Source organism: Tenrec ecaudatus, chromosome 3 (genome assembly GCF_050624435.1).
Source record: "Tenrec ecaudatus isolate mTenEca1 chromosome 3, mTenEca1.hap1, whole genome shotgun sequence".
Taxonomy (NCBI): domain Eukaryota; kingdom Metazoa; phylum Chordata; class Mammalia; order Afrosoricida; family Tenrecidae; genus Tenrec; species Tenrec ecaudatus.
The window spans coordinates 210685780-210710920 of NC_134532.1; the positions used below are offsets into that span (position 1 = coordinate 210685780).

At 43.9% G+C, this 25141-nt stretch overlaps 1 non-coding gene across 1 annotated transcript; it reads left to right on the plus strand.

The window, feature by feature from the left end:
- Positions 1-12976: 12976 nt before the first annotated feature.
- LOC142443907 (U2 spliceosomal RNA) lies at positions 12977-13167 on the plus strand. The gene has a single exon (XR_012783632.1). It is a non-coding gene; the product is annotated as a U2 spliceosomal RNA (small nuclear RNA).
- Positions 13168-25141: the final 11974 nt, after the last annotated feature.

A 25141-nucleotide genomic window follows, 5' to 3' on the forward strand; every position in this document is an offset into this window, starting at 1 on the left:
TCTGGCTCAGAACTGCTCTCTTAGCCAGCTACGATGATGCTTTCACTCACTGGGCTCTGCCTGCATCCTGCCAGGAGCACCTGCTTGCTGGTATTTTCATAGCTGCCTGTGTTTTCATCATTGCTGAGCTCGTCAAACTGGTGTTGTTTAAACTAAATTCCTGTGGTGATTAGTATATCAATAACTTCTTGGAGAACGAAGCAGTAATTAAGGAAAAAAGGAAGGCAAAAAAATGTTAAGACTTCTGCTCAATTAATAATATTGTCAAAACCAATAATGCTGTCTTCAAAGCAGAAATATTTTTAAAACTTTGTGCTTTGCATTATTAAAAACTTGGAACACTGCATTTCAGAAATTTAATTTTCAGCTGTATTTATCACATGTTATGCCATGATTAGAAGAGGTAATAAGCATTACTAAGGAGCCCTGGTGGTGTAGTGGTTACAAGTTAGGCTACAATCCATGGTCGGCAGTTTGAAACCACCACCAGCTCCTTGTGAGAAACACTGGGCTTTTTCCTCCCATAAACAGTTTCAGTCTCAGAAACCCACAGGGGTCACTATGAGTCAGCATTGACTCCATGGCAGTAAGCTTGTCTATATGGTCTGATATAGGAGGAAGTTCAAGGTGGCCAGGGGTGATATTGTGAGTTACTGCTCTAGTCACATCGATCCTACTGATGCCAAAGCCTAAGGGTCTCCTGAGCCTTAGGCAAGAAGCAATAGCATGGGCCCACCATCTGTCCCTAGGTTATAAGTTTCAAATATCTCATCAACCTCATCCCTAATGTCTGTCCATCTGCCATATCATGATGCCTTGCATGTTGCTAAGATTCTGGAAGCTATGCCACTGATGTTTCAAATACCAACAGGATTACCAAAAGTAGCAGGCTTCAGCAGAGCTTCCAGAATAAGGTAGATTAGGAAGACAGCCCAGAAGATTTACTTATAAAAAGTAACCCATGGAAATCTTATGAAGCATCACAGAATATTTTCCGATTTACTGCTGGAATGGAAGATCAGCCCCTAAGGTTGGAAGGCATTCAAAATACAACTCAGGAAGAGCTGCCTCCTCAATGTAGAGTCAGCCTTAACGATACAGACGAAGTAAAAATGTTGTGGCTTTCACTAGCTGATGTGGTTTGATTCAGGATAAAAAAAAGAATGGCTGCAAATAATTAGAATTTAGCATGTTCTTAAGACTATCAATGGCCATGAAGATGATACAGGACCAGACAATGTTTAATTCTGTTTTACATAACATTACTATGAGTTAGAGTTGACTCAATAGCAACTAACAACATAACAACATGTCAACCAGCCCTGGTGGCGTAGTGGTTATGTCTTGAGCTGCTAACCACGAGGTCAGCAGTTCCAAATCACCAGCTACTCCATGGGAGGAAGATGGGGCTTTCTACTCTTATAATTCTACCTTACAAATCTGGCTAGACCAGAGCATGTACATGATACAGATAGATAAGAGCTGGAAACACAGGGAATCCAGGACAGATAAACTCCTCAAGACCAATATTGAGAGTAGCCATACCAGGAGGGGAAGGGGAAGGTGGGGGGAGAAAGGAAGAAGCAATCACAGTGATCTACATATACCCTCCCTCCCAGGGGGATGGACATCAGAAAAGTGGGTGAAAGGAGACATCAGTCAGTGTGAGACATGAAAAATAATAATAATTTATAAATTATCAAGGGTTCATGATAGAGGAAGGGTGAGGAGGGAGGGGATAAAAATGAGAAGCAGCTACTAAGGGCTCAAGTAGAAAGAAAATGTTTTGAAAATGATGATGGCAACAAATGTACAAATGTGTTTGACACAATTGATGGATGGATGGATGGATGGATGGATGGATGGATGGATGGATGGATGGATGGATGGATGGATGCATGGATGCATGGATGCATGCATGGATGCATGCATGGATGCATGGATGGATAGATTGTGATAAGAGTTGTCTGAGCCCCCAATAAAATGTTGGGGTTTTTTTTTAAACAGTTTCCGTCTCAGAAACCCTGCCCTATAGGAGTCGGAATGCAGTTGGCAGCAGTGAGTCGGAGTTGGCGTGGCAGACCCCAGAGTCCTTTGCAAACACAGAAAAGGGGAGAAAGAGATGCTTCCTGCTGACGCCACACTTGGACCAGTGACAACCTGCCCAGTGCAGAACACCAAAAGTGGGAAAAGGCAACTTACATCAAACAAAGCCATGGTCAGCGTAAAGAATACTGGTGGGTGGGATGTGCTGGCTGTGACTGGGCCCCTGGGCCCGGCTATGCATAGGAGTGAGCACTCTGAGCTCGCTGTGGAGTAACAGTGAATGTGGATCTCTCGAGAACACTGCCTGGTTATCCCGGGCTGTCAAGTCTGTTCCAGCTTGTAGCAGCCCTGAGTGATGACAGCGTAGAACTGCTCCACGCGATTTAGGTTCAGCAAGTGGAACAAGGGTCCTGCAGGGAGGGGGACACAGAGATGGTGGCAGGGTGAAGTGATGCTGACGTGAAGGGGTTCCATCTAGAAGAATGTTTGGATACTGATTGTGATAACACATGTCCAATTCTGCTGACCGTGATTGGATGGTGGAATGACTTGATGTATATACTAATCACAAATAACAATAATAAAAAGCCTTTACAGAAGCAGCCTGCCACATCTTTCTCCCATGAAGCTCCAACCCTTTGGTCAGTAGTCTAATGCTTTAACCGCTGCACCACCTGGCTCCTTTGAGGAGAACTGCTAGGACCTGTTGAATTGACTACTGCTCTCACCTCTAACCATTCCCCCAGCCCCCATGCATTTAGTACAGAGCAACGTTCACCCTTTGGCAGCTCCTATTTTTAAAAACCCTCTGTCACCATCCAAGATGGGTAAATCCAGAGAGACAGCAGCTGGAGGAACAATTACCTGGAGGCATAGCAGGGGTGGCTGCAGGGAACGGGAGCTAACAACAGAGAGGAAGAGAAAGAAGAAAGAGTTCTGAGGTTAGTGGTGGTAACAACTGCTCAACTCCCCTGAATGTGACTTCTAAATGATATGATCAGGGACAGGGGGGACTGACTGCCCTGAGGGCGCCTCTGCCGGAGAACATTGCAGTCAGAGAGGGGGGAGTGCTCCGTGCAGGTTTGGGGGCAGGAAGTCTTTATAGGGACAGATGGCCTCAGCTAAACACGTTATTAGTTGCACTGAGGATGGGCTTGTTCGGTCGTCCGGACAGTGCTGGCCCTCGGAGTTTGAGGGTACACCCTGAGGTGGGGGTCCTGGGAGCTGCTCCTCCCATCAATAGGCGAGAAGGAAAGCAGGGCAGAAAGTGCAGGTGCAGTTGCACTCCCTCCTGGGTGCCAGAGAGCAGCAGTTTTCTCACTGATGTTCTTTGGGAGAAGCAGGCATGTTTCCAAACACTGAAGGGCATCTCATGCCATTTCAGCAATAGCTTCTCCTCTGCTTACAGACAATAGACAATCACCGTGCTCTGTTCACTTCACTCGCGTCCCAGGAAAAGGAAACTTGCCAGACAAAGGAAAATGTACAGACCGCTGCTCTTGAGTCCCTTCTGATTCATAGTGACCCTTCCGGTCTCCGAGTAGAACTATGCTCCCTAGGGTTTTCCAATCGCCAATTTTGGCAAGGGAGGAGCGAGGGGAGGAGGATGTACATCATCAAATCTTTCTCCCAAAGCACCTCCGAGTATGCTTCAACTTGCAGCCTTTGTGTTAGCAAATGAGTTTGTTAGGCATTTGCATGACTCCGGGGTTCTACATGGAAGGACACGAAGGTCTTAAAACTTTCTCCTAAAGATCTGTTCTTAGGGGTTTGCCTTCCATGGGCTATGCCCCCGTGAACTTGGAGCATCTGAAAAGGAACAGACCCCTGTTGTCTTTAAATCCACGATGTTCTGAATTAGGTATAGGCAGAGTGACCCTTAGAGGCAAGGAGGGCAAGACTTGGTGTCATATACTCTGCCAAGCTGTCAGAAGAGGTCAGTTGCTGGAGAAGGACGTCATACTTGGTAAATTGAAGGGGCAGCCAAAAAAAAAAAAAAAGGCTCTCACGGAGATGGGCTCAGGCATAGGAACAATTGTGAGGGCGGTACAGGACTGTGCAGTGTTTCATTCTGTTGTGCAGAGGGTCGTTATGAGTCCGAACCAACTCAATGATACCTAACAACAACAATTGAGTTAAGGATGGGAACAAGGCAGATGGAGGCAAGATCAGACATCTCAAGGATCGCTGTGCCAATTTTCTTCTGGGCAACATTGGTAGCATTCTGGAGAAAACCTTCACCTGGGTTTCCTGCATCGGCAAAGATGCCCTTTCGTACGAGCATGGGAGTCACTCCAGTCAAGCCAATTTTGCCGCCAGATATCAATGCTCACACCTAGCTCTGGGGAAGTGGTTGCTCATAATCATGGCTCCTTGCTGCCTCTTTTGATCTGGCATTGACCCAGGGTCTCTGCTTGGCTGTTTGTTCACTCTATATACAGCCTGATATGTTTTCTTCCCAATAGGGTGCTTGGAAAGCCCCCCCCCCCAATCTGGCCCAAATCTCAACATTCCCTCTGCTTCCCTTTCTGCGGACTCATTTGATTCCTGCTGAGCCTCATGTCTGCCAAGCTGTTGGCTGCCCTGCCCATCCTCAAACCCAGGGGCTCTCTCTGTTTTGATGCCCTAGCCCATGGGTTCTTCAAAGGCATGAAGTTTTTGACCAGGCACGCAAACAGTGACTTCCAAAACAAGGTTTTCTTTCATTGATTCAATTAGATTTTCAATGAGCCTTTAATACTGACTGGGCCAGTCTATAGAGACGTGTTTTATATTATTTTAGCTAAACTTATGGCCGTGGTCAGGAACAGAGGAAACTACTGAATGAACATCGAGAAAAGAGGAAGATTGCGTGGAAATATAGAAGCAACCGAATTTACACGCGAGTCATAGCAAGGAGCAAAGTACCTGCGTCCCTAACTACTGGGGGGAGGGGATTTTAAATAACAGTGGGGGCCGGGGGGGGCCAGGTCCAAGTACCCTAAATTACCCTGAGGTTAAAAGTTGGTAATGACTATACTTCGCGCACACATACATTTTCTGACTCCGAGCATCTAGGTTATTGGCATCTCTGAAAATGGAGTCTAGGAGATGGGAGTCAGGTAAAGGGTGTGGGAAAGAGCCAAGGGAAAAGAGATGGAACAAGTGCAGGCAGGACGAGGGAAGACCATTTGGGAGGAAACACCAGCGAGTCTCCAGAGTGCACTAGCAGGCGTACATCACCCTGCTTCACTGAGAATGACATCAAAGTCCCAGGAGGAAGCCATTCAATTCACCTCAAAGATGGGTTAGTAATGGCATCTTCCCTATATACTGAGAGGGCTCTTGGCTGAATTCCAAGAGATGAAGTTCAGAGCCTTTGAAAAAGTAGTAATTCCAAACAATTCAAAATTATTATAAATAGTCTCCTGACAAACTTGCCCTCACCCATTAACGTCATCCGGCATCTTATTTGAGGAAATGACCATCAAAAATCTCAGGAGTGGGTTAGGTTAATCAAAGAGGTTAGAGGCTAAATCACTTAAGAATAGGTAGCCTTGCTATACAATGTCAGGAAAAATTGTAGTGGGTGAAACTGGGTGGAACTTTCCTTGAACTTTAGTACTGTGACCAAGAAGAGCCGTAGATTCTCAGATGGAGATTCAGGTAAAATGGATTCTCATGCTAGGGGGGGCGGGTGGGGTGGTGGTGGTTGTGGGGTGTGGGGTGTGTGGGGTGTGTGTGTGTGTGTATGTGTGTGTGTGTGTGTGTGTGAGATGTTGGCTGGCTTTGGACCTTTATGTTCACTTGTAAAATATAAATATTATTTTCTACTTGTAGGTGTGTGTGTGTGTGTGCACGCATGGGGATGGGGATGTGAGATGTTGTGTGTAAGAGATGTATGTCAGGAGTATGTGTGGAGAGGTTTGAGTGTGACTGTGTGTGGGTGTATGTGGGTGAGTATGAATGTTAGTGTGTATATATGTGCACAAATGTATGAAGGGTATATATGTGTGCAAATGTATGAAGGTATATGAGGGTTTTGATATATATGGGTGTATAGGGGGTGAATATGTATGGGTCATGGTGTCTCAGGTCCTATATACTCAGTTCTAAATAATGAATGTTAGTCTTTTCTACATGTGTGTGTGAACGTGTGTGCACGTGGGTGCGGGGTGCATGAGTATGGAAGGGTATGTGGTTACAGTGTGTACACGTGGTAGGAGTGTGTGTGAGTACGTGTGTGGTGTGTAGCGTCCTCTGTGGGGGAGTGTGAATGTGTATGTGTTCGTGGGCTGTCAGCGGGCAGTCCATGAACGTGTGAGTATGTGTCTGTGAGGGAGGAGGCGTTCAGGCTATGCACATGCGGCTACCTGAGTGTGTGTTGCAGGAGAGACTCGTGCTTCTGAGAGAAGCAGGGCCAGCTCCTGGATTTTGATGTATCCATTTCTCAAAGGCGACACGTCTTCCTGTCATTCTTTGAGTATATTGTCCTTTTCTGTTTTCCCAGGGCAGACTCCATCCCAAAAGTGTGACTCTACGCCCATGCTTCAGTCACATGCCTGTCCATTCTCTGCATGCACATTGATGGCTGGCCCTCCGGCCCTCTGCAGACCCTCAGTGTCACCTACCAGCAAGCACATTCTTTGGTCGACCAGTTGGACAGAATACGGGTATGGTCCAGGGCAGGAAAACAGGCTTAGTTTCATTAGCAACGCCAAGTGGCAAATGAAAGAACAGTGCTGGGAGCTTCCAGCTGGAGGGAAAGGTGACTGAAAAGTGGAGTGTGGGAGGGGGCGGCTGGAGGAAGGACTCTGATGAAGGTTTAGCAATTGGGAAGCATTTGGGATCTTTAGTGGCTCGCAAAGGAACCTCAGAAGAAGCTGGGATGGAGGCACTTTACATTGTCAGAAGATGACCATTTGAAGCTTTCAGGCTCAAGATGTGTTTATTAGTCTCCCCAGAACGTGTTATCATATCCCCAGCTGGGAAGATAAGCCATCAGGGCAATGGAGGGGAGAGATGCAAGGCCCTGCCTGTACTGGTGCACACCATGGAAAAAGATTAATTTTTCCTCCCACTGCATATACACAGGCATTGGTAAGCTCTATAATCTCCACAGCCCCGAGGCACTCTCCAATGGATATGAAGCATGACAGCCCTATTCTTAGTCCCCACACTTGGCGAGGTAGCCCTCCCCTGGAATCCACCACTATGAGCCATAGACCTTGGATGAGTAATGTACCATCTTTGCCTCTCAGAGCCTTACTTTGCAAAATAGGAATGATATTCCCTGGCAACTGAGGGATTTGGAGGCAGACCCTGGAGTCAGGAATGGTTCAGAAGTCGAACTCATGCATCCTCTGGAGGCGACTGCGTTTCAGTCTCCTGGCGATGCATCTCAAGAGCAGCCATCATCCATCAAGTAAGGAAGACGTGTTGCTGTGATGCTGAACAGGTTCCAGCAGTGTTTCCGGACTAAGGGGGACTAGGAAGAAAGGCCTGAGGATCTACTTTTGAAAATCAATCAATTATAAACTCTAGGGACCTCAACAGTCTAATTCACAACCATGGGGATGGTGGAGGACTGGGGGCATTTCAATAGATTGTGCATGAGACCCTTATGAGTTATTGGGTCAACTTAACACTAGCTGATAACAATAGACCCTCCCTCACAGAGATGGGATGATAATCCAAACACATATCTGTGTTTGCTTAGGTTCTCTAGAGAAAAAAATCCAGTCACGCTTGTATGTTATGGAGAGAAAGAGATTTATATTAAGAAAATTACTTACACAGTTGTAGAAATCAGTAAATCCAGTCCAGTTCAAGTCAGTGTTCTCTAAGCTCATGGAAGCTAATGACCATGAAGCAAGGAGCAGGATGACATAGCAGAGGAAGCTGGGAACACAGGCTGGTGAAGGCAGTGATCCAAAGTTGATCGAGTGAATCCACCATTGGTAGTCCACTGACAGCTCCTGGGATTGGCAGACAAGGCAACAGGAGCTGGGGGAACCAGACTGAGGATCCAGCTCCCACAAAAGATGAAGGGGCAAAGAGGATTTCTCTTTCTCTTACGCAAAAAGGTTTATGACACGCAGAGGCGTCCTCAGGCCGCAACAGAAATGATAGGCTGAGCTCCACCCCAACCCTTACCCAAGGGTGTCTAGTAGACATTCCTCCAGATCCCCTAGTTGGCATAACCCCTCGCTATCACGATGTCAAATTTAAATCACGTGTCACAGTGTTTAGAAAGTTTAAAAAGTTGTTTAAATTTCTCAACAGATGTTATCGGGCAATGATTACTGTTATTGCTGTTACCAGTGTTCTTATTAGAATGTCAGATATTCTCATACCATGACATCGGTCACACAAGATTGAAATCGCAAAGTGTGCTGCTGGGATCTCCCACTAAAAAAAAAAAGCCAACTAGGCAAAGACAGGGCCTGGATCCCACTGCTTTAGCCTCAGCCTGAATCACAGCAGGTGCTCAATGTACCTGGAGGCCGGTTGAAGTGTGGAAGTAGTGGTTTTTAACTCATTATTTCCATCAACTAGACACCTCTAAAATATTGATTTCCAGCCCAAACTCCAGAAATATTGATTTCGTTAATAAAGATCAAAGTCTTGTCACTAATAGTTTTTAAAAGTGTCTAATGGGAAAGAGGAAATGAGGGCCGCTTTAAGAAGGTCTCAAATATCAGTCAGATGTCCCAACTCTTTTTATTTTAACAGCTATTGTTCTTGTTAGGGGTCACAGTGTTGGTGTGTACCCCTAACAAAACACTGCCTGGTCCTTGCTATGCTGGAGGACAGTTTTACAGCCACTGTGTCAATTCATCTCATTGAGAGTCGTTTTCTTGTTGATAACACAATGTTCTTCTCAGGACTTGGTCCCTCCTGATACATGAGATGGAGTCTTGCCATTATCCGTTATAAATAGGGCTCTAGGCATATTTCTTCTAAGACATATCTGTTCATTCTTCTGGCTCTCACTGCCATTGAACTGATTCTGACTCAGAGTAACCCTATAGGACAAGGTCCAACTACTCTTTTTGGTTTCTGAGACTGTAACTCTTTGTTGGAGTGGAAGGCCTCATTTTTCTACAATAGAGTGGCTGATGGTTTCGAATTGCTGACCTTGTGGTTAGCCTAGCGCATAGCCCACTATACCACCAGGGCTGCTTGAAAGTGACACCATTATTTTCTAATATTTTTAAGAAATCTTTTGCAGCAGCCTTTTCCCCACAAAAGTCTTACATCAGCATTTTTTTTCCACCGAGAAAAGAACTTAGTGCCTAAGAATGGGTAAAGCAGAATTCCTGGGGTAGAGTCAGAAACGAGGGCTCAGAGAGTCTCCCTCCAGCTGCTTGACCAAGGGTGGCCCAGGGGTGGTTCACGAAGTCTGAAGGACAAACATTCTCAGATTAGAGCCACCTTCCTCCAAGTCAGAGCTTGCCACTTCCACTGCCCTGCCCGACCGTCCTCGCTGGCTGCCCTGGGACCTGAAAGCAATCTTCACCCGGAAGCTTTGTCTGAAACAGACGGCCACTGGTTTTCTTTTACAGTCAAAGGCAGGCACTCTCTGCTCTCAGTTAACAATCATTCCCAGGCCTTGCAGGGCAAAGGAAAGGAGAGAATGCCTGAAATATATAAATAATGCACTGCTGAGTTTATTCATGATGCTGTGTTTTCTCCAGGCAGTGGTTTGTATAATCTCTCTTATTTCACCGGCCAGGCTGCCTCCATAGCATTTATTACTGCAGACAACCCGTTAGAAGCTGTTTTGATTTATGCGCCTACATTCTATTATGGAGGGAAGTTTATAGCACACTGCTGTGGCTGCTGCTGGCATGGGAGGAGGAGAGCAGGGCGGAGGGAAAGGCACAATGGAGGCAAGAGGGGGACAGTCATTTCTCCCAGCCAGAGGAGATCACAGGATGGACGTGGGGCTAGATACTCTAATGAAATGTTTAATTGGCTCTCTGGGACCCCGATACATACACACTCACAGGCACACAGCTGCATAAGACAACAAGTGTTTATTACGCTCCAAGTTCATTGTTCGACGGTAAATGGGTGGTTTGGTCAGGGTTCTCTGGAGAAATGGAACTAATAATGTATACGAAAGAGCTTCTAAGATTTCATTGAGAAACAATGGGATTTTTCTCCACAAACATTTTGAAGCCTCTTATTTATATGGAGACAAGGAGAGCGATTCACACCCAAGAATCCATTAACAAGACTATGGTGGCTGGAAACACCTGCGTACTCTTAGCACAAGACAAGAAGCTGGAGACACCTGCCTACTCTTAGCACAAGGGCTACAGAGCATATCAAGAGTGCACTTCCCTCAAGATCATTAAAGAGACCAGGCTTACTGGGCTGAACATAGAGACTATGGGGACCCCTGAGACCCTGCCGGGCCCGGACTGAACTCACCCCTCTGATGAAATTATCAATCAGTCCAGACTAAAGGGGCAGCATTTGCTCAACAACAAAGCTCACAGAGTTGGGGGGAAAGGAAGAGTGGAAATAGGAAATGCGGAGAAAAATCAAAATATAGTGTTGACACATGGAAGGGATTGCAGTGGATGAGCTACAACCGAATGTGTATTCATTGTTGGATGTAAGACGGATGATCTGATCTGTAAACCTTCACCCACTTCACAATAAAACATTTTAAAAATAATTAAGGCTTTGAGATACTGAGTTTGGGCAAAATATAGATTTATAATTTGAAGGTGGAACACACCCAAAGGAAACTCCACACCATAGAAAGTGGTTTCATTCCATTACACTAGATTACATGATGGAACAGCAACTAGACTAGTACTTAACCAAACCACTGGGGAACCAGAACCTACCCGAGTTCACATTTACCAACTGAATTGGGACTAAACTAGACAGCCTTGGCTCTTCTAACATACCCTTGTTCCTACCAGCATGCTCTTGGTGAAAACAATGATGCTGCCATCTTTGTCTCCCTAATAATGCTTCAGGAATGACTCATTGATGGTAGCCACACAATATCTGTTAAATGAAAGATGGAATCCGAGGCAAGGAATAATATGAAGTCATGTTGCAAAGATAATTTCTCAGTTATCATTTGCTGCGTACAAAACACACACACGACCTTAACCAATCGCACTGAGAGCTCATGCTCTCCCAATCTCTAAGCAGTTCACTCACACAGTTCATGGGGTGATATTTGTCTAGTGATGTGGTATGGTCCAAGCTAGAACAAGTACAATGACTCCTCCGTGTATTTCTCAAGCTACAGTTGGACGTGTCCTGATAGCCATGCCCAGAGACAGGACAGCAAGCACACACATCCAAGGTCTTGAGGTTCTAAGCTTGGAACTGGAAAACCATTACTTTTGGTCAATTCTGTTAAATCAATCAAAGGCCCTCCCTATTTAGTGAGAGGAATTACAATGTCACAGTGATATGTAAGGATAAAAGAAAGAAGAATTGAAAGCATCATTGAAATTGACCATATAGTTTCCCAACAAATTAACAAACATTGATTTAACCCCAAACACCAAGTGAAATCTATTGCCCTTTGCAGGACCAAGGCCCATCTCCACTCAGGCCCTGCTAAGTCAGGAAGGAAGGAAGGGTGTGCTTGAAAATGTTTCACCGTGCCCTGCATTTCCACCTGCCCTTGTTGCTTATGTCTTTATTTGAGTCTCATGTGGAGTTGTCCCCTCTCTGTGTTACCCTCTCCTTTCCACACTAGTTCTTCCTGTTGCCCTCTCAAGCAATCACCCAAGACAGACTGTGCTTATGGTAAAATAACGTGACATACTTTTAGGTCGTGGATTGAGGGTTTATCATGTGCAAGGCATTATGCTAAAAATCTTCACATGTACTATCTTGTTTAATGTCTAAAATAATTATAATGATCATTCATGTTGACACAAAGAAAGAAGAAGAAAATTCAAGCCACTCAGCCAAGATTCAACAACTAGTGCATAATCAAGCAATCAAACATCACTAATATCATACACAAGTAAAATTTTGCTGAATATTGCTCAGCAGCAGTCGTAGCAGTACATTGACAAGGAGCTGCTGGTTGTGATAGGTAGGTTTATTGCACCAACCTGGCCAAAAGGAACATGTGGGATTAATCAGGTCGCAATTTGATCTGAGGTCAAGGGATAAATGGCTCTGCAAGGCCCCATCCCCACTCCCACTCTCTTGCTCTGTGGTGATTGGACCAGGGTGCCACTGCTGTAGCTAGTTCTCTGCCTCAACCTGTAAGTTACACTACCTGTGGGACAAGCCAACTCATGAATCCTGTCACTAGAGCTTGAGGCTCCTTAGAGACCTGCTTGGTCAAGCTGCATACATCACTTGAGGCTGGTGGAGGCTGTCACCTTGCATTGCTTGAGTTCGATATCCCATCTGGGCCTGCTTCCTTGACTTTAGACCAGGCAGCCACAGTACATTAACTGATCCATGGAAATGAGTTGAAGTGAGCCCTTTGTACTTCTGTGTGGACTAATTAGCTGTTATATTCCTTCTTGCTGTATAAACCTATCGATATATAATAATTAATATTCTTTAAACATTTTATTATACATATAATTAAATTTATATATATATATAAATCATAAGTGCCCTGGTTTTGTTATTTTTAGAGAATCCTGCCTACCACACCAGTTACAAGCCAAATTCAGAAGAGGTCATAGAACGAGAAATATCAGTGTTTAATTCAGATGCATCTTGGATAAAAACGGAGAAACCCAGAAATGTATTTACTCGTGCTTTATTGGTTATGAAAGGAAAGTTGCCTGTTTAGATCAAAACAAATTATGGGCTACATTGTGAAAAATGGCATTTCCAGAACACATAGTTGTTTTCTTGAGAAACGGGTACATAAGTTAAGACGTCCGTATTGGAACAGAACAAGGGTATACTTTTGTGGTTGAAAATCAGGAAAGGTATCGCTTCTCGGTCTTTTGGCTAAGATCAAGTGTAGTATCTGTTCTTATCAGTTTAATATCTGATACGTCCTCTATCCAAGGACATTATATTAAATGGATTTTGGGAGCAGGGAGTTGGAATAGGAGCTTGCTCCGTCCACTCCACGCATCAACCTGGTATTGCAGTACTTCCAGGAATGGTGCACAAAAAAGAAAAAGAAAATCAAGAAAGGTGTGCATCTGTTTTGTATCCTTTCACCACACTTACTCAATCGATATGCTGAGCAAATAATCTGAAAAGCTGATTATGGAGAGCAAAGTATAAAGATTGGAGGAAGGCTTGTTACTACCTCGAGATATTCAGATAACACAGCCTTGCATGCAGAATGTGAAGACGTCTTGAAGCACTTAGTGATGAACTACAAAGACTACAGACTTCGGGGTGAATCACACTTCAGTGTAAAGGAAAAAGCAAATCCTCACAACTGGACTAAGAAACAACATCAGGATAAATAGCAAAAGATTAATGTTATCAAGGGCTTCATTTTACTTGTGTCTACAAGAATATATTGTCACTATGCACTGTAATCGATTCAATGACAGTGAGTTTATTCTACCTTTGTTTTGGAAGCAGCACTGAAAAATCTGTGTTGCATTTGGCAAATCTGCTGCACAAGCCCTCTTTAATGTGTTGAAGATCAAAGAAGTCTTTTTGAGTTCAAGGGTGTACTTCACACAAGCCATGGTCTCTCATTCACTTCATAAGCATCAACAATGAATGAAGAAGAAAGAGTAATCAGTGCATTGAATTGGTGAGACAATATTGCTGGCAAAGAACATTTAAATGATCCAAGGACTGCCAAAAGAACAAACAAATTTTCCTTGGAAGAAATACAGTCAGAAAGTTTCTTGAAAGTAAGGATGGCTAGACTTCATCTCAGGTACTTGGATATATTTTCAGGTGATACAAGTTCCTGGAAAAGGACATCATTGTAGGTAAAGGAAATTATCAGTGACAAAGAGTGACACTCAACAAGATGGATAGGACACAGTGGCTGCAACAATTGTGAGACTTGTACAGGAGCAGACAGTGTGTCACTCTGTTTTACCTCGGATCACTGTGAGTTGTTACCTCCTGGACCAACTAATCAAGTCATGTTTCAAGTCTCCTTTATCTATATCCAGAGCACATATTTATAACAATACACTATGTTCCTCCTTTCTTAAATCCAGTTTCCCTTCACAAAAGTATAAGACTCACCTTGGTTAATAGTGATTATACTTTTAAAGCAAGACAACTATGTTCCGCCCTGCTCTTTTTATCAGACGCTAAAAAGGAAGAACATTGTCCACACACAAAGACTTGTAGTGTGTGGTGCACATATCTCCCCTGGAGACAGGGATCAAACTGGTGTCGGATAGGTGGATAGAGCTACTATATGTGGTGTGCCTTCATTCTATTGGCACAACTGCCTCTGGATCCACATACAGGTTCCCCACGGTCACCACGAAGTATTCTGAAATTCCTTTGCCTCTCAGTGCTATCCATAATCTGTCATGAACCACACAGTCCAATGCCTTCACATGGTCAATAAAACAAGCACTAGGAAGCATAATTTTGGGAGTCTGTACTTTCAGCCACGTCCTATCCAATGTCAGCAAGGATATTCCACGTTGAACATGCCCTTCTGCATAAGGCCTAAATCTCTGGCAGCTCCCTTTCAATATACTGCTTTTGGATGATCATCGGCAAAATTTCACTTGCTTATGATAACAATAATGTTCTATAATTTACTGATCCTATCGAGTTGGCTGGCTTTGGAATGCGTACAAATATAGACCTCTTCCATTTCATTGGCCAAGTAGCTGTTTTTCAAATTGCTTAGCATAGATGAATGAATGTTTCCACAGCTTCATAAGCTTATTGAAACTTTTCAATTGGTGTTTTATCAGGTTCTTTAACCTTTTAGGGCTAATTCAGCTTGGAATTCTTCCATTGGTACCATTTGTTCTTGAAGCATGACTTATATGAAGAAGAATGAAGCATCATGCTTAGAGGAGGGCTTATTAACTACCTGTGATATGCAGATGACACAACCTTGTTTACTGAAAGTGAGGAGGACTTGAAGTGCAAACTAAGAATTGCAGCCTTCCATGTAGACTAAAGCTCATGATAAAGAAGACCAAAATCCTCACAACTGAACCAGTAGGTAACATCACCATAAAAGGGAAAAAGATTAACATCGTCAATGGTTTCATCTTGCTTAGATCTTACTTGGATCCATACTCAAGGTAGCAATAGTCAAAAGACCAAATGACACATTGCACTGGGTAAATGGGTCGTACAGGAAATATTCAAGTATTGAATATTAAGGACCAAGATGTGCCGACCCAAGCCGTAGTATTTGCAATACCCTATGTGCTTGTGAACATTGGATATTGAAGGAGAAAGACAAAAGGATAACCGATGCATGTGGATGATGGCACTGGAAAATGGTATTGAAAAGACCCCGGACTTCTCAAAGAGCAAACTCATCTATCGGGGGAAGTGTGGCCAGAACGCTCCTTAGGGACAGGATGGCAAGAGTTGGTCTCACAACTGTCAGCAGAGACCATTCCTGTCTTTCCACCTGAGAGAAAACAGACACTGTTCCTCAAGTTCCCTAGCAAAACTGCAAAAAGCAGTGGTCTGCAAACTTATCAGTTACCTATTCCCAACCTTGTCTTCCCCTCCTGTCTGAACCCGCAAATAATTGTCAACTGCCCCTTTGGGTAAACCTGTCACACATTGCAGACTACAGGCAGGGAATGTATTTAAAGCTGCCTCAAATAAAATACCGGGCCCTGGTGGGTCTATACCACAGGGACCCCAGGGTCTCAATTGCTTCTACCCTTTTCCTTATCTATGAGTTTTCTCGTGGCAGCGTATGCTCCTCTGGAACCTGTTAGATTTATAAGATAAGGGCCAGTCTCTATATTACAGTAAATCCTTCTACAAGATGGATGGATACAGCGGCTGCCTCAGTGCACTCAAACATGGGCACAGTTATGAGGATGGCACAGGACTGGGCAGTGCTTCCTTCTGTTTACATGGTCATGACGAGTCTGAACTGACTCCATGGCACCAAACAACAGAAATAGATGGCTGATCTTTCTTCTGAGTTGCTTCTGGTGCTGGACTTACGCTGATACCCTTTTAGTTAGCAGTCAGTGTATCAACTATTTGCACCCAAGGGCTCCAATAAAACAGAACAAAAGAAGCTAAATGGATTTCAGGGCAGCTGAGTCATAGGCTTCACTCCTAGGAAGCCAACTTGCCTTTAGGCTGAGACATGTAGGGCCAAAGTCAGGCCTCTGAGAAAATACACAGGCATAGCCAGAGAGGCAGATGCTAAATGGTCCTAGAACAAGGCAAAAACTGAGGTAAGTGCCAAATGGGAGGCGGGAGGAGGGCAGGAAGCTAAAAAAAGGGGGGGGGATGTAAGAGACTATCAGAGAAGGCAAATGGGAGACTGTGGGGTTCATTCAAGAGATGGGCAGTCTTCCCTTGCAGGTGGACTTCCACCCCCCCCGGGGTGGGGTGCCCTGGCCAGGATGGGGTGGACAGCATCAAAGGGAAGCATAGTGACCCCCTCATTTTGGTTTCTTTGTTCCATACAGGCATGCAGGACTGCATTAGTATGCTAGCACAGGGCCTCCTTTTGTTGTGGCAGGTGCTGCAGGAATTCACAACAGCTGATGTTTCATAAAATCATGAGCCTGCCGAGCACCCTGGGAGGTCAGGAAACCCTGCCCCTCACATCTGGTCCATCAGTTGATCAGGGCTACAGCTCAAAAGTATTTTTCAAATCCTGTTTATTGTACTTCATCGTCTTATTTCAAGAGTGAAGCGTTTCCATTGGAGAACATGTGAACAGGCAGTAAAGCAGAGTAGAAAACAAAAATTATTTGAAATCTCACCACCCAGGAACAGCCTACTGCTCTTTTGTTCTCCCCTGCTTCATCTCTCACTCTCTCACCCTCCCTCCCTTCCTCCATGCTATTTTCTTTCTCTCTCTCATTCTCTCTTTTGTTCTCTTTCTGTCTGTCTCTTCTTTCTTCCTCTCTGTCTCCCCTGCCTCCCCCAACCACCCACTTCCATAATGTGTGTAGGGGTATCATGGGGGGGAGACATGCAATATGTGTGTATTTTACATATTGAACATGTAGATGCAATATTCCTGTTACTCCATAATTGACAAATAAACTTGAGATCAAAGAGGCATTATATGCAACACATTCCAACAAGAGTCCAGTAATACCTTCCTAGGTCTCAATAACAGATACTAAACCCTCAGTCATCACACACTCATCTCCCATCTATGAAAGAAAAGTAGGGAGCAGAGAGGGCTAGTCTGTGATTAGCCATCGTATATCTAAGAGCTAAGCAGAGGGTCCCCATAAAGCGTAGAGGAATTTCCAAGAAAATCGCTCATCAACACTGGGAACCTTTTCAAAAAGGAAATGCTGATACCTCACTTCCCACTTTGACACTGGCTAGAGTGCCGTTCCCCTTATTTGTTCTGTTCGTGCCTAGGTGGAGAAATAGCACAGACAGAAGGGTAGAAAGAGGTATTCATGGGGCAACCTGTTGCCATGGTGATCATGGCGATGATGCAAGGGGCACTGCAGAAGATAGTCACACACAGCCTATTCTGGTCCTCCATGGAAGATGCATCCTGAAACCTCTGGTCTAATTTAAGACTTCGCTCCTCCATGCAACCCCTACCTGATTTAGACTGGGGAATCTGGACAAGGAAGGAAGTGTTCACGGGGTCACTTTCTTCAGTCTTGCTTGTTTCCATGATTTATTTCACCCATTCCATCCACCACCACACAGGTTCCTATTGCTGTTGTTAGCTGCTATCAAATCCACCCACCCCTAACTCATGGAAACCCGATGAACTAGAGAAGTAAACACTCCCTAGTCATGCATCACCCTATGATTGTGGATTGGACTTTCCACAGGATTTTCACTGGCTAGTCTTCACCAGTCTTTTCTTCCTAGTCTTAGCCTGGAAGTACCAGTAAGTCCTGTTCAGCATCATAGCAATATACAACTATCTATGGGCAGATGGGTGTTGAGTGTATATGAGGTTCGCTGGCTGGGAATCTAAGTCAGGTCTCCCACATGGAAGACAAGAATTGTTCCGAAGTACCTATCAATTAGAACTCTCTAAAAACATAAGAAAAGTGTTCTGGTGGTGATAAGCATTAGACTAAATCGCAAGGTCAGTGGTTCAAGCCCACCAATTGCTCCAGCCCCTTTATGGAGAAAGATGAGACTTCTCCTGTACCACTAGTGACCGGATTGGTAAATGTCTGGGGTCGTGGCAGGAGAGGAAGAAGGGAATTGGGGACCTAGTAACATTGAGCATGAGAAGAAAATGTTCTGAAATTGATTGTGGTGATGATTGTACAAACCTTCTTAATATAATGGAATGATTAAATTGTATGATATGTGAATGCCATTTAAAGGTTGTTGTTGTTTTTAAAAGAAAAAAAGACTTGCAATCTCAGAAATCCTGTATACAATCTCTGTGAATTGGAGGCAACTCAAAAACAGTGGTTTGGGGGTTGATTTTAAGGAGATTAGAAAGGAACCCTAGTGGTGCAGAGATGAAGTGCTCACTGCTAAAAGAAGGTCAATGATTCAAAGCTACCAGCAGCTTATCGGAAGAAAGATGTGGCAATCTGCTTCCTTATGATTTACAACTTTGGAAACTAGATGGGGAATCCTACTCTGTTTTATAGAAGCATCATGAGCAGCATTAAATAGACAGCAGTGGGTTTAGTTTGGTTTGTTGTTTTTAAAGGAGCTTAGAGGGTGGGGTAATTGTAATCTACCATCAGAGTTAAGTAGAAATTCCTTGCTCAGAATTCTCTCTCCCTGAAGTTTCCGGTTGAAGTGGCAGTAAGAGAACTAGGCCTGAGATTTAAGAGGCAGCATGAAGTGGTAACCATGTGCATTCAGGGACTCTGATGTTTGGTGTAGGCTGCTAAGCACTGAGGCAGCGCATGTGTGTTGCTCCTGGTTGACCAGCTCACCCATTGGTGGAACAAGACCTAGAAGCACAGGCCTTCCAGCCCTTTCTGGATTTCTGCCTTCAGCGTCTCCATGTCCTTGTCCCAGGTCCAGTTCTTCTAACTGCTAGTTCAACGGATCTATCATGACTTTGGAACCAGGGCCAGACACAGCTGCCCTAGTGTGGTATTTACATAATGTAGTGTCAACTTGAGGATATTAAGAGTGAATGGGGTGGGGTCTAGCCTGTCAATCAGGTCACAGCTTGATGATATCTCTGTGTGGGCATGGTCTTCTCATGAGGATTCTGGGAGCTGGCTCTCTTTCTTCAGGGAGGTGGGCCACTCTCACTCTCGGCTTTCACATTCCTGTTGACAAGCCTCATGGAGTCATGATCACAGCCAGAGTCCTGGAGCCAGAGGAACCACATGGAGGCTCCGACCAGCACTGAGATGCTCCTACCACCACCGGATCCACCAGACTTTCCACCCACCAGCCTAGGATCTTCCTGCATTCAGCATCATAGCTTGTGTTTCGTGAGTACAAAGAGGAATTTATGGACTATATCAGACATATGGGTTAATATCGGACTAACACAGCTAGCATGACTTTTCCACCAGCCTCTACAATGGTATTAAGGTCTTTTATGGGTTTAATTGTGTCCTCTCCAAATGTACATTGGGATCCTAACACACATATTTGTAGATATAATTCCTTTGAGAATGGGGTTTCCTTTATTATGCTAATAAGGCCATATTAGCATAAAGGTGTGTCCTAAACCTAATCACTTCTGAATCATAAAGAACAGAAGACACACAGAGACAAGTACAAAGGTAAAAATAGATACCACATGAAACGCTCCAACTAATCAAGAAACAGCAGGCTACAGACATTGACACCATTATTTTCCCTAGAGCCAGTGATAGAGAAAGTTACCTCCCCACTCCTGTCAACTCGATTCCAATTCACAGCACTCTAGAAAGTAAACCTGTTCCAAAGGGTTTTCCTGACTGCCATTCCATGAAGTTGAATCCTATTCAAGCAGTTAGGGCTGAACAGCCTGAAAGACAACAGAGACGACAATGACCAGGTCCTGCATTACATTCAGGATCACTGTTAGGCTTGAGCCCATTGTTGCAGCCACTGTGTCAATCCATCTAACTGAGGGTCTTCCTCTTTTTTGCTTTCTCTCCAGTTTACTAAGCACGATGTCCTTTTCCAAGAACTGGTCTCTCCTAATACATCCAAAGTATGTGAGATGAAGTCTTTCCATCTTTGCTTTTAAGGAGCATACTGGCTGTACTTCTTCCATAACAGATTTGTTTGTTCTTCTGGAAGTCTAGGATATTTTCAATATTCGTTACCAGCACCAAAATTCAAATACATTGATTCCTCTGCAGTCTTCCATCTCCATTTTTCAACTTTCATGTGCCACTGAGGTGATTGGGAATAGACTTGGGTCAGACACATCTTCGTCCTCAAAGTAACATCTTTGCTTTTTTAGATTGTAAATAGATGTTTCACAACACTCATTTTTCCCATCGTACAGCCACCATTTTCATCCACAAAGGGAAAAAAAATTGGTAACATCTTATCCAGGATGATACATACAAACAATGCCCAGGTTTCTGCCATTAAAATTTTTTAAGGTCATTGTGCAGATTCTGATTCATAGTGACTCTATTACAGAACAGAGTAGAACTGCCTCAGAGAGTATCCAATGCTCTGAACATTAAGGAAGCAGACCTCTTTCCCCACAGAGCAGCTGGTGGGTTCAAACCAACCTTTCTCTAAGCAGGGCAGTATTTGTATGACTACTCAACCAATGTTCTTCCTGCCATGTTCAGAAACCCGACATTCTCCACATCGCTTCCTAGCACCTTTCTCTGAGTCATTAGGACTTCTGGTGTCAGAGAGAATTAATGATTGAACTACTAACCACAAGGTCAGTCGTTCAAACCCACCAACCACTCCTCAGGAAAAAGATGAGGTTGTCAGTTCCCATAAAGATGTACAGCCTTGGAACCCCTATATGGTGCCTATATGACTTGGAATCAATTTGGCCATGGTGGTTTGGGGTTTGAGGCTGGTGCTTTAGGAGCTAATATTTTCCACTAAGAATATCTCAAAGAGATGTTTCAGGCCATTGAACACACCAAAGGAATTTCAATCATGTCTAGAAAGAAAAATTTTTTTTTAATATGTTGAGTAGTTATACTATGCCAGACAATTTTCCAGGCCCTGCTCTATTTCCCTTACAAAGTAGTAAGGTAGAAGTTATTATAATTGTTTTTGAGATGAATAAACAAAATATTAGAGAGGTTAAAAAACAAAAAGCAAAGTTGTTAATCCTCCAAAGAATGCAGCTAGTGTGCTCTTTGGAGATAGCCTGGGGAAATCTTACAGCTAATCATCATCATACATACATTTCTTGAGCTTTTACTCTGTACCAGGAAACTTCCTAAGCACTTTAAATCCATTAGTTCCCATAACAACTCTGTAACTCATTTTGCTCTTTTCACTGAATTGATGCAAACCACTGGAACTCAGAGAAGCTAAGCCATTTGCCCAAGGCCACACGTCTACAGAATGAGGTAGGCCTGCATGTGGGAGGCCAAGATCTGGGTCTCAACCACTACACAACACAGCCTTTCCACAGGTTTTTAGAGCAATGACGCAGCCCAGTGGGGCTGGGACACTGTGAAAGGCAAATGGATGAAGTAGACAGAGAGAAGAGTGAAGACGGACAGTTGGCTCTTATTTCAGATGCTGTCTTGGTCTCATCACTGAATATTTTACCAGAGTGAGTCATGGGATGAGAGGCAAAAGGCCTGTGCTTGCTTTTTTTTTTTTTTTTTTTTTTGCAAACCATACTCCGTAGCATGAGAATAAGCATTAGTCATCTGCAAGCCTTGTGATGCTTGTAGCTTAGTCACTCAATAAATATTACAGATCACACATCCCTAAGCCTCTGACAGAGCCTCACACCACCTTAGAATCCCTAAAGTACCATCAACTTCTCAGAGTCCCTGGGGGAAGGGGTGGTTCACACATGCTCTCCGGAAGCTGTTCAAGCTTCTTGGTTAAGTGATGGAACCTGTTTGGTCAAAAGCAATGTGAGAAGAACACAAACTACCCCATACTTTTCAAATTGCCTTTCCATCAGGACTAGATACTTTGAGAGTTTTAGTCTCCCCTAGGGCCTATGGGTTTCATCTCAACTGTGTCTGGTTGGCACTTAGGAGAGATATTATACATATGAAATCAATATTAGAAGGTAATTCAACAGCCTTATAAATGCAGAAGAGTATCCGCTTTCATGAAATGATAAAGACATGCACATAAACACTACTCAAGGTTTCATGGAAAATGAGAGCTACAACAAGCTGGTAAATAATCCACTGAGTACCTTTCTGTTTTTTAGTTCTAAGTAGGTACTACTGAGAATGATAAGCCATACTTATGGTCTTCTAGGAGCTCGCAGGTAAGTGGAGAAACGGATACTAAATTGTTAAAATATAGGTTCAAGAATAGCGATCCAATAGGCCATTATGAAAGCTACTTTAGGCTGGAGTCTCTATAAGAACTAAGCCAGTGATACTTGCATCTGTATAAATACTAAGGAAATGGTCTACACAACTGTAGAGGTGAGAAAGCCTCAAGTCTTTGGGTCAGATGTCAGCCTGGAGGCTCCTCCCGATCCACATAGCTGCAGGACTTGATTACCTCAAGATCAGGTCAGATGGCAGGCTGCTGGCTGCAGAGACCAATGAATCCAAAGTCTCCAGGCAATAAGGTAGGCCACGGGATCAAGCCGAGAGTATTGGCGGTCAGATGATGATCCAGATGTAGGTCCTAAACCTGGCAAAAAAAAAAACAAGGAAGATTTTCCACAGTCTCCACATATATAGGCAACAGGCCAACTGCCCAAGAAAACTTATTTTCAATTTAGTGGCTGCTTATAAATAGGACTCACCATGGAGATCGTTTCATTATATTAAATCTAAACACAGGGACTTACTGCATCTGAACTAGCAAACCACTGAGAACACCAGCCGGATCAGACTGACACACAGCCTTCACTGTTATAGTTCAGAGAGGAGAGCAGTAGAGAGGACAGGTCAAGGAACGGGAAGATCATAAAGACCTCTTCAATGAGGCGCCATTGCCAAGCTGGATCACTTTCAGTTCATAATATACCTTCTCACATCAACTGCTCCAGCAGCGATTTGATATTCCGAGAGACCACCTGATTCTCTAGTTGAGGTTTTCTTTTGCAGATGCTCTATCGATAAAGATGCTTTGAGTGATAAGGAAGAGAAAACTCATTTATATCACGGAGACAAACTATCTCCCATTACAGTGTGAGAAGACTGAACTCAAAGAAATCATCAAGAACAACATTTCATTTCATCACTCCACTCTGAAATCCCCTGTGAACTTTCCCAGGTCTTCTGAAACACTGTGCCTACTGCACTCCCAGACATCACATGCAGCCATAACATCTTCCAAAAGAAGATCATTTTGTCAAAGAACTCTTAATAGTAGTAACAAATGGATCCTCAAAAGCACCTCCACAGCAAGTTTGTCCTAACATATCACTCACCCCAAGTTATACTATGATTGGATCAGCGTGGCCCCAATAAAGGAGTATGTGATCCCTAAACAAAAACATGAAGAGGGAGCAACATATACTGAGTAGGTAAGCACCCTGTGGTGGAGTCCCAAGGGGGGGTGTGAGGAAGAAACAGATGAAGCCTTGGTACAGACTGCTCTCTCACTGGACATCTGATACAACCCTCTAGCTCAATCCAGTGGTTCCTTGCTGGGAGCATTTTACATCCCTGTGATTATGACTCCAATGAGATGCAGAGAATTCCAGCCAGATATAGTTGATAGAGCCAGACGTCTGGATGGGTACCACTGAATGCCACTGCGAGAAATGACCCACTGTTATCATTGGGCACCATTGAGATTTCAACTCAAAGCAACTCCAAGGGACAGGGTGAAATTCTCTCCCTGGCGGTTCTGTGGGTTTGACTGGGCTGCTGACTAGAAGGGCAGTGGTTCCAACTACCAGCTGCATCTCCATGGAAACGTGAGGCTACCAGCTCCTCTAAAAGATGACAGCCCCATGAATTCTGTATGGAGTCTCTCTGAGTGGGAGTCAACTTGACAGCGGTGGGTATTTATCGTTTTAAGATTAAACTGCCAACTTTTCAGCTAATAGCAGACACATATACATAAACATATATATGTGTGTGTGTATGTGTGTGTGTGTGTGTGTGTGTGTGTGTGTGTGTGTGTGTATGGAATGTGCTCATAAGACCAATTTAGTCTCCTGAGGGTCATTTTAGCTCTGACAGCTGTGGTTCACTTCTGACACCATGAGTCTCACTTTTGTCGAAATGCCTGGTACAAGCTCAGAAAGCTATTTGTCATGAACACTGGATGACATGCCATCGTTTTTGCTCCCAAACAATCGGATTCTTGAGTCTGGCAAGCAGATGGTGAGACACACTGCCAGCGTTCATTTTTTTTTTAAGTCTTTAGTTTTGTAGTACTACCCCTAGGAATTCATCCTACAGAAGTAATCTAACATCACACAATTGATTAAACACAAAGACATTAATTAAAATGTTGTCTATCAGAGTCAAAAGGGCGGACTCGCTGATTATATAACTCGAAAGCCTTCTTATAAGTGGTATTGAAGGAAGAAGTGCAAGTGTCTCTGAAGGCATTAGCAAAAACAGGGCTGCCAGAATGGATAGAAGATCAAATGAAACAGTTCAATAAGCTGATGAAGCATTGGAAGCCAAGAAAATTTGGAAGGCAGCTACCTTGCCAATCTACTGCAAGAGGTCCATGTTTGTGCTCATTCCAAAGAAAGACAATGATAGAGAATGCAGAAATTATCAAACAATATCACTGAGATCACAGACAAGTAAAATTTTGTGAAACATTTTTTAAAACTGCTGTAGCAAGACATAGATGGGGAGCTGCAAGAAAGTCAAAACCAAGTCAAAAACTGGGGTAAACATGCCCCATGTCAGATGGATTTCAGCTGAGAGCAGAGAATACCAGAGAAATGCTTACTTATGTTTAATTGGCTGTGCAAAGG